Source organism: Lissotriton helveticus, chromosome 5_1 (genome assembly GCF_964261635.1).
Source record: "Lissotriton helveticus chromosome 5_1, aLisHel1.1, whole genome shotgun sequence".
NCBI classification, from domain to species: domain Eukaryota; kingdom Metazoa; phylum Chordata; class Amphibia; order Caudata; family Salamandridae; genus Lissotriton; species Lissotriton helveticus.
This window is the reverse complement of record NC_136065.1, coordinates 870,513,275-870,528,588: the sequence shown is the minus strand read 5'-3', so window position 1 is coordinate 870,528,588 and position 15,314 is coordinate 870,513,275.

Here is a 15,314-nt window from a genome sequence, read left to right as displayed (position 1 = left end):
ACCACAGCACCACTTAGCACCACCCCAGCATCACTCAGCACCATCCCAGTATCACTCAGCACCACCACGGCATTACTCAGCACCACCACAGCACCACTCAGCACCACCCCAGCATCACTCAGCACCATCTCAGTATCACTCAGCACCACCACAGCACCACTCAGCACCACCACAGCATCACTCAGCACCACCACAGCATCACTCAGCACCACCTCAGCACCACCCCAGGATCACTCAGCACCATCCCAGTATCACTCAGCAGCATCACTCAGCATCACCACAGCACCACTCAGCACCACCACAGCACCAACTCAGTGCCACCACAGCATCACTCAGCACCACCACAGCATCACTCAGCACCACCACAGCACCACTCAGCACCACCACAGCATGACTCAGCACCACCACAGCACCACTCAGCACCACCACAGCACCACTCAGCGCCACAACAGCATCGCTCAGCGCCACCACAGCATCACTCAGCGCCACCACATTATCACTCAGCACCACCACAGCACCACTCAGCACCACCACAGCATCACTCAGCACCACCACAGCATCACTCAGCATCACCACAGCACCAATCAGCACCACTACAGCACCACTCAGCGCCACCACAGCATCACTCAGCACCACCACAGCATCACTCAGCACCGCCACAGCATCACTCAGCACCACCACAGCACCACTCAGCACCACCACAGCACCACTCAGTGCCACCACAGCATCACTCAGCACCACCACAGCATCACTCAGCACCACCACATTATCACTCAGCACCACCACAGCATCACTCAGAACCACCACAGCATCACTCAGCACCACCACAGCACCACTCAGCATCACCAAAGCATCACTCAGCACCACCACAGCACCACTCAGCACCACCACAGCACCACTCAGCGCCACCACAGCACCACTCAGAGCCACCACAGTACCACTCAGCACCACCACAGCATCACTCAGCACCACCACATTATCACTCAGCACCACCACAGCACCACTCAGCACCACCACAGCATCACTCAGCACCACCACATTATCACTCAGCACCACCACAGCACCACTCAGCACCACCACAGCATCACTCAGCACCACCACAGCACCACTCAGCATCACCACAGCATCACTCAGCACCACCACAGCACCAACTCAGTGCCACCACATTATCACTCAGCACTACCACAGCACCACTCAGCACCACCACAGCATCACTCAGCACCACCACAGCATCACTCAGCACCACCACAGCACCACTCAGCATCACCACAGCACCACTCAGCACCACCACAGCACCAACTCAGTGCCACCACAGCATCACTCAGCACCACCACAGCATCACTCAGCACCACCACAGCACCACTCAGCACCACCACAGCATGACTCAGCACCACCACAGCACCACTCAGCACCACCACAGCACCACTCAGCGCCACAACAGCATCACTCAGCGCCACCACAGCATCACTCAGCGCCACCACATTATCACTCAGCACCACCACAGCACCACTCAGCACCACCACAGCATCACTCAGCACCACCACAGCATCACTCAGCACCACCACAGCACCAATCAGCACCACCACAGCACCACTCAACGCGACCACAGCCTCACTCAGCACCACCACAGCATCACTCAGCACCGCCACAGCATCACTCAGCACCACCACAGCACCACTCAGCACCACCACAGCATCACTCAGTGCCACCACAGCATCACTCAGCACCACCACAGCATCACTCAGCACCACCACATTATCACTCAGCACTACCACAGCACCACTCAGCACCACCACAGCACCACTCAGCACCACCACAGCATCACTCAGCACCACCACAGCATCACTCAGCACCACCTCAGCACCACCCCAGGATCACTCAGCACCATCCCAGTATCACTCAGCAGCATCACTCAGCATCACCACAGCACCACTCAGCACCACCACAGCACCAACTCAGTGCCACCACAGCATCACTCAGCACCACCACAGCATCACTCAGCACCACCACAGCACCACTCAGCACCACCACAGCATGACTCAGCACCACCACAGCACCACTCAGCACCACCACAGCACCACTCAGCGCCACAACAGCATCGCTCAGCGCCACCACAGCATCACTCAGCGCCACCACATTATCACTCAGCACCACCACAGCACCACTCAGCACCACCACAGCACCACTCAGCGCCACCACAGCACCACTCTGAGCCACCACAGCATCACTCAGCACCAGCACAGCATCACTCAGCACCACCACATTATCACTCAGCACCACCACAGCACCACTCAGCACCACCACAGCATCACTCAGCACTGCCACAGCACCACTTAGCACCACCCCAGCATCACTCAGCACCATCTCAGTATCACTCAGCACCACCACAGCACCACTCAGCACCACCACAGCATCACTCAGCACCACCACAGCATCACTCAGCACCACCTCAGCACCACCCCAGGATCACTCAGCACCATCCCAGTATCACTCAGCAGCATCACTCAGCATCACCACAGCACCACTCAGCACCACCACAGCACCAACTCAGTGCCACCACAGCATCACTCAGCACCACCACAGCATCACTCAGCACCACCACAGCACCACTCAGCACCACCACAGCATGACTCAGCACCACCACAGCACCACTCAGCACCACCACAGCACCACTCAGCGCCACAACAGCATCGCTCAGCGCCACCACAGCATCACTCAGCGCCACCACATTATCACTCAGCACCACCACAGCACCACTCAGCACCACCACAGCATCACTCAGCACCACCACAGCATCACTCAGCATCACCACAGCACCAATCAGCACCACTACAGCACCACTCAGCGCCACCACAGCATCACTCAGCACCACCACAGCATCACTCAGCACCGCCACAGCATCACTCAGCACCACCACAGCACCACTCAGCACCACCACAGCACCACTCAGTGCCACCACAGCATCACTCAGCACCACCACAGCATCACTCAGCACCACCACATTATCACTCAGCACCACCACAGCATCACTCAGAACCACCACAGCATCACTCAGCACCACCACAGCACCACTCAGCATCACCAAAGCATCACTCAGCACCACCACAGCACCACTCAGCACCACCACAGCACCACTCAGCGCCACCACAGCACCACTCAGAGCCACCACAGTACCACTCAGCACCACCACAGCATCACTCAGCACCACCACATTATCACTCAGCACCACCACAGCACCACTCAGCACCACCACAGCATCACTCAGCACCACCACATTATCACTCAGCACCACCACAGCACCACTCAGCACCACCACAGCATCACTCAGCACCACCACAGCACCACTCAGCATCACCACAGCATCACTCAGCACCACCACAGCACCAACTCAGTGCCACCACATTATCACTCAGCACTACCACAGCACCACTCAGCACCACCACAGCATCACTCAGCACCACCACAGCATCACTCAGCACCACCACAGCACCACTCAGCATCACCACAGCACCACTCAGCACCACCACAGCACCAACTCAGTGCCACCACAGCATCACTCAGCACCACCACAGCATCACTCAGCACCACCACAGCACCACTCAGCACCACCACAGCATGACTCAGCACCACCACAGCACCACTCAGCACCACCACAGCACCACTCAGCGCCACAACAGCATCACTCAGCGCCACCACAGCATCACTCAGCGCCACCACATTATCACTCAGCACCACCACAGCACCACTCAGCACCACCACAGCATCACTCAGCACCACCACAGCATCACTCAGCACCACCACAGCACCAATCAGCACCACCACAGCACCACTCAACGCGACCACAGCCTCACTCAGCACCACCACAGCATCACTCAGCACCGCCACAGCATCACTCAGCACCACCACAGCACCACTCAGCACCACCACAGCATCACTCAGTGCCACCACAGCATCACTCAGCACCACCACAGCATCACTCAGCACCACCACATTATCACTCAGCACTACCACAGCACCACTCAGCACCACCACAGCATCACTCAGCACCACCACAGCATCACTCAGCACCACCACAGCACCACTCAGCATCACCACAACATCACTCAGCACCACCACAGCACCACTCACCACCACCACAGCACCACTCAGCGCCACCACAGCACCACTCTGAGCCACCACAGCATCACTCAGCATCACCACAGCATCACTCAGCACCACCACAGCACCACTCAGCACCACCACAGCACCACTCAGCGCCACCACAGCACCACTCTGAGCCACCACAGCATCACTCAGCACCAGCACAGCATCACTCAGCACCACCACATTATCACTCAGCACCACCACAGCACCACTCAGCACCACCACAGCATCACTCAGCACTGCCACAGCACCACTTAGCACCACCCCAGCATCACTCAGCACCATCCCAGTATCACTCAGCACCACCACAGCATTACTCAGTACCACCACAGCACCACTCAGCACCACCCCACCATCACTCAGCACCATCCCAGTATCACTCAGCACCACCACAGCACCACTCAGCACCACCACAGCATCACTCAGCACCACCACAGCATCACTCAGCACCACCACAGCACCACTCAGCACCACCCCAGCATCACTCAGCACCATCCCAGTATCAGTCAGCACCACCACAGCATCACTCAGCATCACCACAGCACCACTCAGCACCACCACATCACCACCACAGCACCAACTCAGTGCCACCACAGCATCACTCAGCACCACCACAGCACCACTCAGCACCACCACAGCACCACTCAGCACCACCACAGCATGACTCAGCACCACCACAGCACCACTCAGCACCACCACAGCACCACTCAGCGCCACAACAGTATCACTCAGCGCCACCACAGCATCACTCAGCGCCACCACATTATCACTCAGCGCCACCACAGCACCACTCAGCTCCACCACAGCATCACTCAGCACCACCACAGCATCACTCAGCACCACCACAGCACCAATCAGCACCACCACAGCACCACTCAGCGCCACCACAGCATCACTCAGCACCACCACAGCATCACTCAGCATCACCACATTATCACTCAGCACCACCACAGCACCACTCAGCACCACCACAGCATCACTCAGCATGACCACAGCATCATTCAGCACCACCACAGCACCACTCAGCACCACCCCAGCATCACTCAGCACCACAACAGCACCACTCAGCGCCACCCCAGCATCAATCTGCACAACCATTCAACAACAACTGGTTCAAATATGTTCTCTCAATGTTTTAAACTTTATTACAAATGTCACAAAAAGATGTTAATATTTCACTTCTGTTCTTGGATTTTTGTCACAATAAAATACACTGAACATAATCTTCACAAAAGTTATTTACAAAAGTTTAAGCTATTGCCATTATAAATTAAAATCACTTTTATTTAAGTATTAATTATTTTAAAAAATTAAAAGCCATTGTAATTTGTAATATCAATACAGCTAAGCCACGTAAATACAAAACATGTTGCATTACAAATGCTATAGGTGTCACATTTGCGAAAGTTATAACTATTGGCATTGTAAATGACAAAGCTATTAATTTATCTATTTTCAAAACCAACACATAAATAAAAAAAATTGTCATTTACAAGACCAATAGCTCAAACTTTCCTAATGCGAGACCTATTGCATTGCAAATGCTTGTTTTTATATCTGTCAGTGCATCCTGTTGAGATTTAATTTGCGTGACAGGCGCCTCATTGCCTACTTGTAACTATTCTCTGACCCTGCTTCAAGGGTCATAGCAGGGTCAGAGAATAGTTGCAAGTAGGCAACGAGGCGCCAGGAAGCACTTACAGGCTTACCGCAGCAGGTGCCCAAGTTTAAGTTAATTTCTTTGTAACCCTTTTGTAAAAGGTTACAAAAAATTAGCTTCAACTTTTGCACCTGCTGCTGTAACCCTATAAGTGCTTGGCTGAAAATTAGTACCCACTGATTCGCGGATTTTACCGCGATTTCGCGAAATCGCAGAAAATTCGCAAATTCCGCGAGCTGAATGAATTTTCAGCCCATGCTTAATAATAATAACAAATATTAATACTTTTTTTTCTTCTAATGATAACGTTTTTTTTTAAAGTTTTCTATTTAGGTGTTTTTAATCATGAAAATGCAAACAACATAGTTTACAGAGTAACACTTTTTAAACTCTCCAACGTATGTAGATAATAATACCTTATACGTCTTATGATCGAAATCGAAATCTTTCTAGCTTCACAGTTTGTAACTTTTCCGAACACGTGCAGAAGAAAAACAGTTAAAACGTGAGCACGTCTAAACTGCAAAACGTGACATCTAAATAGGCGGACCCACAGCTTCCTTCCATAGACTACTAAACAACCAAAAACTATATAAACCACACCTACTGTGCAATTAGTATCGTTTTCGCGAGTTATTTCCTGAATCACCAATCTATGTTGCAGGTTCCGTTTTCTAGCATCGGATTCTCTTTTTGCGTCAACAAACATATTCCGGAGTTGTAAGTTGTTTCAATATGGCATAGGTATAGTACTTAGTTATCATTTGCGGCTATTTGTCAATATTTAAACATTTGTATCTAGAAAAAAATTTTATTGCATGTTTTTCGCTTTTTTTCTGTAACGTCAGCAGCTTGTTTTCAGAAACAGATAGATTATCACAAACATTGCTCCTTTTCTGGCTCCTTTCACCTTATATATAGTGACTTTTTATATTATAATATTGACAATGTACTTCGCTTGAGAGGTGTTGGTGAGCCGTCGACGCATACCCTAAACATTTACAATCAACGTCACGATCTTCCATTTGTTTATGTGTTTTCCCCTAGAGATCACATACTGTTAATATGTATATTATAACACTAACAGTCTTGGTGATCTTAGTGGAGTTCACGATCCTTCGTCACAAAGAGTAACGATAAGTAAGCAAAGTTACCGGCTTGTGCTTTTCAATCTATTTTCCCCTTGTGATCATGTGCTGTGAGAATATATACATATTATTATTCTCACCGTCATGATCTCAGAGGAGTTTATGACCCGTCATCAAGAAGATCAAACTTTTTCACCTCTCGCAGAAAAGAAGTTCAGTAAATAATTACCGCTCAAAAGTATTTCATTATGGATGTTCTTTTAAATACATAACTTATTTTCCTTTTCTTTTTACTGTAACAATGGTATGAATTGTAATATTATAAGAGATTGTCCTATTGCTACAGAAGAGGGATGGGAGATTTTTCAGCTCCATCTATAATATAACCTTTAAATATTATAAAGTACTTGATCAGATATTCTACGATACAACAGTACACAAAAATATAGCTATCATGCATACTTTGTTACTTTAAATATTTAATAAACCCTACATTTCTGAATGTTATTTTCTAATTTCTATTCTTATTTGCGGTTCCTATTCACCTTCTCCCTAAAGAATATATAGGACCTGTACTTCATATTATGAGTACCATCCTATATATTCTTTAGTGAGTATGTGATTTATTAGCGGAACAGTCTGCAACATCTAAGCACTACGACAGCACGTCCTTGAATTGTACAGAATACAAATTTGAAAAATAGTAATGCATGCATTTCTATGTAATATGAAATAATTGTATTTAACAGTTTTTTACTTGTTCCCTTGATCTGAGATAATGTAGTGCGGGAGTGTTTTGTTGTAGCACTTCTATTTTACTATATCTAAAAGTAACTGATGCCCTCTTAAATCATCAACAATGTGGGGCAACACTTTTACAAACTGTAGCACAAAATATATGTATTTAGCCACGCTTAACTGATATTTTATGAAATTCCAGTTTTAATTGTCACCTCTTTCACATATACAGCAACAGTTTCTGAAGAACGTTTATTTGTATTTGCTTAATAAAAACTGTTTCAAACCTAGACAGAATTTTTTGCTGCACAGCCACACCTCCCCATCAGGAAAGTAAACACCACATTATAAGTAAATGGTACTCCTAAGAAGTGTCACCCGCAAACTTGATAAAAAAAACAGCGCAAGTCACTGTCATTTTTCCGCCGTGATTTATACACCACGCAACAATTATATAAATGGCCCTTTAAATATATAAAAAAAATTGTTTCCCTCATAATCCCTCTCCACCATCTTATGGGCACGGTACAGATTTAATAGTGTTCCTAACTTGCCCTCTACTACTTTCTTTCCCCATACTCTTTTGGAAAATGCATCACAATATCACTGACAACAGTGTACCGTTCCCAACCAATAAGTAGCAAACTTGTGCTCGGAACACTTTAGCCAATAAAATGCCCATGTTGTTTCACAGACGAGCAAGGAATGACTGCCAAACCTTCTACTTTTAATACTTCACAGTCAATAAACATTAAGCTTCATAAAGTCCCGCTTGAAGCACATTACCCTAAAACTCCCCGAACAGGAAGGAATCCCTAACAAAACTTTTTCACTGACTTCTTGTACGACTAACGGTTCCTATGATAAAAATATAAATCTCCAGCACAGTAACTATTTCAATTAGCAACATATTGTGGTGAACTTCTAACCTCTGTGCTCACGCAAGTGTTCCATGAACTGTTACTATGGTAACAGGCAGAAAGGTACTGGCTGTACAAAAACCGTTATATTTACCCTGGATCAGGAAAGCAAAGGGAAACAAAACACTGATCCACATTTACAACCCCCTTACGCCACTTGCGCGTCCACCCTCCCCCCCTAAAAAAATAAACGTGTGTGCACCTCAAACCCCGGGAACAACCACCCCCCGGATATTTCTGTATTGTGTGACACGGGCTCGGTGGACCTCCGCCTGGTGCCCTCGAGAGCCCTGGAACCCTCCATGCCCAGGGCCGGTAACTGCAGTGTCTCGGGGTGCCTACCCCCCGGATACTCCTGTTTGCAATGAAAAGTTGTGCGGCTCCCACCCTCCAATAGCAAACTTAGTTTGAACTTTGAAAGACACAACAGTGAAATCTGGTCTCACTTTCAAAATCCAGACATACAACTTAACATCTCCCCATGTATAAAAGCAATGCCGTTGTTCTATAGAGGAGTGTACCCCATTGACCTGTGTAACCTTTTCACTCAGCGCATGTGTATTAATGGTGCGCGTGCGCACAATACGCCTCACCACGCCCAACATCAGTCCGTGTACCCCTAATGTTTTTCATTTCATTTGCGCATGCTCTATTCGAACATAACGATCTTGAGGAGTCGACGGGACCATGAGGGCATTGTACGCTCCGTCTTTTTTGTAGATAGAGTCACGTGTGTAGTGACTTATGTACAGGTGTAAAAAATTTTTGTTTTTAACACAAGAGTAAATCATATATTTTGGCATGTACACGAACCGAGAGGGAATTATTAAAGATGACTTGCTTTCGCAAGACCCCAAAAGGCTTGTTCCAAAAAAAGGACGCACTTCACTGCCAGACCCCATTAAATGATTATCCAGGCTCTCAACTTAAACACGTCACAAATCATCCCTCATCACTTTGTCTTCTTTTTTAGTGTATTGCATGAAGTAGAGTGCGTGACCCTATGTCCAGAGCCCTCGAAGGTTTTAGAGAATGCCACGCTCCACGGCCAGCTCCTGCAGTGTCCCGGAGCCGCACATCCCCTCTCCCAACATTTAAAAGCCCCGGGGGGAGATGGTAAATTAATACTGAATACGTTAGTACACGCCACTCTTACGCTACCAGGAAAACACAACAACAGTATAAGGCCCAAATTTCTATGGTAGTGATTTCTTAGTTGCAGGTCTAGTTGTCAGATCGACACACACACTCCCTCATGGCTGGTATACACCCACAGCACACCCATTCAGAGCGTCCGTCACTACACACGTGACCCTATGTATAAAAAAGACGGAGCGCACGTGTTGTACGCCATTTTAGAGTTATTCCCAAAGTACCGAACAAGGGGGCCCGCTACTACATGCGTGGCCTCTTTGGTCACTGAGTTAGTGGTGCCCGAAGCACTGAGCCGATGAAGAAGCTGCGATGATGATAATGGGAGCAGGAGTATGTCGTTAGCCATACAGATATCAAGACTCGGCACATGTATGAGACTTCTTTGTTGGAGATCGAGACTACATCATGCAGAAGGTGTCTTATCCACGGAAAGGTGAGCAGTGAGGCTTGAGTACGCATCGGAGGGAGAGTCAGGGTTGCAGCAGACTAGATACAAAAACGCGACTTAGTATTTTAGATGAACGCACTTCTATATAGTGTATTAATTTACAAGTATACATTTATTTCCCAATAGCAGGAACGTTTTTATAATTGCTGAAACGTCTGGAATATTACCAATACAAACAGTTCGTAGAAATGTGAAAAGGAACGTGTATAAGAGCGCGATGTTATCTAACTCCAAATTAATATGGTAACAATTACCAATCATAACTACTTTCTTTTAATATCTTTTAGATGTAGAGCTTCGCGATGGATTATGTAACAAGGACGACGGCAAAGGCACAAGGTGAGCAAAGAAACTTCTTTCCGAAAGAACGACAAGTTATCTGTGAAAGGAGAGAATGTGTAGTATGCAGCAGGCGCGCAAAACACATTGGGCTAACGGGGCTTCAGCTAGGATGAGATAGCTTCCTGGGCCCACACACAGTGGCACCCGAGTACTAAACAGGTCTTTTAAAGACATTTTGCTTGTTAATGAGGCTTTGATGTCCCCCCCTCACAGCCCCTGCAGCTCCGGTCTAATTTTTCCTTGAAGTTAAACCCCCCCACAAGGAGCTTGTAAATCTGCGTCTGACTTTTCAAGAAAAAATCTCAACTCCAGACTCTGCGAGACAGTTATAATGTTGATTTTTCTCTTTTTCTCTCTCTCACTCTCTGTGACATAATTTCTCTTTCTCTTTTAAAGTTATAGACACTGCTGTCTATTTTGACGTGTAGAAGCAGAGGTGTATTGAAGTTGTGAACTCCGGTGGCCGCAGTGTTTGGCACTAAATATACAAGGTAAGCACAGCAGCATAGATATGCAATGCCTCCATTGCAATGCATTAGAAATAGGTCGGCATATTTACAATCCCGTTGTACCACTTTTGTGTCAGTAACGCAGTAGGCACTTCCATATAGACACCACTTGAACGCGGGACTATAACAGAAGTGAAATGTACTAGACACACTGCACACGTAAAATCGTAGTGTTACCTTCACTTGTAATGCTTCACCTTATTTGGTCACATCTACATAACGTTTTGTTTTTTTATTTTGCAGATTACCTACCCAACGTCTTTTGGAGTCCACATCACAATTTGTTTATAATACTGTTGTATTAAAGTTATTTTTCTAGTTGTTTATTAAATTATCTTTAAGTTACGTTTACATTTATTGTTGTTTTAATTAAAGTTATTAAAAAAAACTATATACTTGTTTTATTTGGGCGGGGAGGAGGACGGTCCACAACAAAAATATTTATAATTTGAAATACTATAGTAAGATGTTTGACAGTAGGGTTGAAAAGTACTAGCTGTACAATAACTTATATTTTCTCTGAATGGACTTCAAAATACAAAGGAAATCAAAGTAAAACAATGTGTACCACATTTACACACCTCTTGCGACATTTTCGTGTGCAAACCTACCCCCCTACAAAATTAACTATGTGGGCCTCAATGACGCCCCTCAAAACACATAAAAAACGACCATCCCTCGGAGATTTCTAAATAGTGTGAGGGAGGCTGCGTGGCCCTCGCCTGATGCCCTGTAGTCCGCCACACCCAGACTCGGTTCCTGGCGAAAAACAGCCATTACAACTCAGTCATAAGCACGCGTGATCGGCACCACAAATTCATTAGCACGCATTTGGCTTTACCACGCATGCCTTTACCATGCATGCTTTTACAACTAGTATACATTTACCACGCATGATAAAGCCATAAGCATGATAATGGCTTTGTGGTGACGGACACACGTTGTAATGGCTGTGGCTTACGTCCTTCAAATTAGTTTTTAGGTATACGTGTGACCAAGTCTGATAACATCGGAGGCCAAGGACAAACACCGTGGTGTCTGTGGCAGGAAATCTCATCGATCACAGAGAAGATAGGTGGAGGGTAAAATGAAAGTAACAGGTACAATAAAAATAACGGAGGAAAACTACTAAAATGGCAGTGGGCGGAGTATGTAATCAACGTTTTATCGCCTCTGCAATACGTTTCAAATAAATATAGATAGAATATAATTATTAATATATTACAAAAGTATAGCAGCGGATGACACACCCGGCCCGGGAAAAGAAAGCGGTAAATTTAATACCTGAAACGAGAAGAGATTTGCTTGGCGAACTTGAAGAAAAAGTAAGAAACGTGGGCTTGGAAACGAGGCTGCGCATGCCTAGAAAGTACAACTGGTGCAGAAAAATACCCGGAAAGTTTTACATACTATCATAGAAATATAGGCATCCCGAGACACTCAAAGAGATGAGAGGTGGGTGGTCCCCAAGGCCCTCAAGGGCTCCAGAGGGGGGGCCGCCGCCCCCCTCCTAACAATAAAAAGCCCCGGGGAGTGCAGGTCCCCGGGGCTGTAAGGTCATTTTACATATTACTGCCCCAGGAAGGTGGCTGTCCCGGGGACGTGTACGGGGAAAGAGGGAGAGGGAGCTGAAAACATTCTTTAAAAAAAATAATATTGTAAAAAAAGCCCAGAGGGGGAGCCAGTCCTCGGAGCTGCAGGGGGGGCGTGAGCCCCCCAAATGCTTCAAAACAAAACCCGGGGGAATGGCTTTCCCCGGGTCTCGGGAGGCCTTACAAGCCCCCCATTATCGAAAAAAATGCCCCCGGAATCCCCCCCCCCCCGGGGGCTAATTAAGAATAAAACGGACTTCTAGTTTTTTTCTCCTTTTCCACCGCGTACGCGTACGATACACGTACCCCGCGATTTCTTCTTTTTAAAAACATATATATTTTGGGACTAAAGATCCATGTGGGACCCCCTGAGCAGGCCTAGAGGGTCAGGGTGTTTCTATCCTGCACCCTTTCATTATTTTTCAACTTTCTTTTACTGTTTTCTTGTGACTCGGTTCTACCGAGGCACAACATGGCTGCCAACACTTCCTGGTTTGGAGTGTTGACAGACAGTTGACATCCAATCACTGACCATGTCATGAGTGATGTAATATGTGACGTCATCAGCTGTGCATTGCACGCGCAAGTTATAGTGAGTCCAACTAACTATAACGTGGGAATTTCAATGGTTTTATGTCAGTAAAATTTCTAGCTAACTATAACTGGTGTCAAACCTATGGTTTTTTCAGTGAATTTAATAGGTTTTTTAAATGCTAATTCCTAACTATAACTGGTGTGAAACCTATGGTTTTTTCAGTGAATTTCATAGGTTTTGTAAATGCTAATTCCTAACTATATATAGGGCCTCAAACCTATGGTTTTTTCAGTGAATTTCAAAGGTTTTTTATTAGCAAAATTCTATAGCTATGAAATATAATATTTTTATAATGAATCCTATATTGTATATTTATGTAATACTATTTTTTTATGTATATTGTTCATGTCTTTTTTTTTTTTTTGCTTTGGATTGCTCCTGGTGCGCGTACCGGTGAGCGCACCGGTAAGCGCAGTTGCGGCGCGCCCCGGTGCGCATACCGAAGGCGTCCCGTTAGCGCTACTGCCGCGAACGAAAACATCATCGTGACGTATCGCGTAGCCGCGTGATGCGTCTTATGACGCACGGCATAAGCGCACCCGGGCGCGCCCCGGGGCGCGTAGCGTAAGCACATCGGGTCATGTGACCTTAAAATAACACTTTTCATTGGTTCAGAACAATTTTTTTTCCAAATGATGAAAGCCCCCACCTTTTTTCCTCATTCCTACTTTGTACTTTGACTGAGGAAGACCTGTTTACAGAACTGAGAAATGGCTACAGTAGCAGCAGCAGCAGGAGCATCTCAACCACCACAACCACCACCACCACCACCACAAGGACCACCACAACACCACAGTGGTGGTGAAGAAGAAGAAGAGGAGAAGGCGGAGGAGGAGGAGAGGCAGTTCCTGCCTGAAGATAATACCCCCTATAAACCTAGGGAGCACTTTGTGTGGGAGTTATTTAAAATCCCATGGGACAAAAGAAAGTCAACGCTCCCAAAGTTACATGTCTCATCTGTGGCACTGTACTTTCCAGGGGGAACCCTGCCAACAAATATTCATTTGGGAACCATACAATGTTGCGGCATATGCAACGCCGGCATCCAAACAACTATTCAGCGGCAGAGGTCAGAGAACTAACAAGAAACCCTCCCCAATCTTCTCCCAGCACCTCCAAAAGCAAACAACCCACTCCATCGGGTCCAGAGACAAGGGAGATGGTGCCAAATATCCAACCCCAGTTTGGAGATTACAAAATAGTTTGTATATTTTGCAGGACTACAATTTCCTCTGGGGAGCAAAGTATTAAACTAATCAACCGAGCTGGAGACAACCACAACTGTAGAAAGAAACATACATTTTTTCCTGATTTTTTTTGCTCCAGTCGAGCCGTTTACAATTTCCTGTTTTTTGTTTGTCCCCATAAAAATTACAAAAAAATATAAAATTGTTCATAAAAGCCAAAAAAAGTTAAAAATGTTCAAAAAAAATATAAAAAAAATATAAAACAACAAAAAGAATAAAAAAAACAGTTCTTTTTAGAACTACCTCCAATTTATAAAAAAAAGCTACATTTTTTAAAAACTCTGTCATTCTTTTTTCTCCAGGGTACGCTCCCCGGTACGCTCGGCACTCCCCGTGAAAATCTTTAAAAAAATTCTGCCCCGCGGGGCCCTTTTATGGCCCCCACATCAAACCTAGGGGGTCAGGGGGGTATACTCTGCCCCCTTTTGGTCATTTCCCCCTTTGTTTTTGCCACCTCTTGTGTCTCGATCCTACCGAGACACAAGATGGCGGCCGCTCCGGACTGTTTGTAATGTTGACAGACACCCGAGAGCCAATCAGCTTTCCGCTCGCGAACTCACGTAGCGCGCCGGAGCGCGCCCGGTGCGCGTACCAGGGCGCGCACATAGATATATATATTTTTTTGTACCTAAATTACTCAAAATCCACTAGAGCACATATCTTGAGACATAGCAAGGGCACATCGGGATACCAGTCCCTACAATTTTGCCAAGTTTGGTGGAAATCCATTCAGCCGTTCGGGCTAAAAGGGAGTCCAACCGCCCTATGGAAATTAACATGGGGAAAACACGTTTTGGGACCCCCCTTTTATCTTGCCCCACGCTTGACTAATCCCCCCCAAACTTTCAGGGAAGGAGCGGAGCGGAGCTGGCCATTT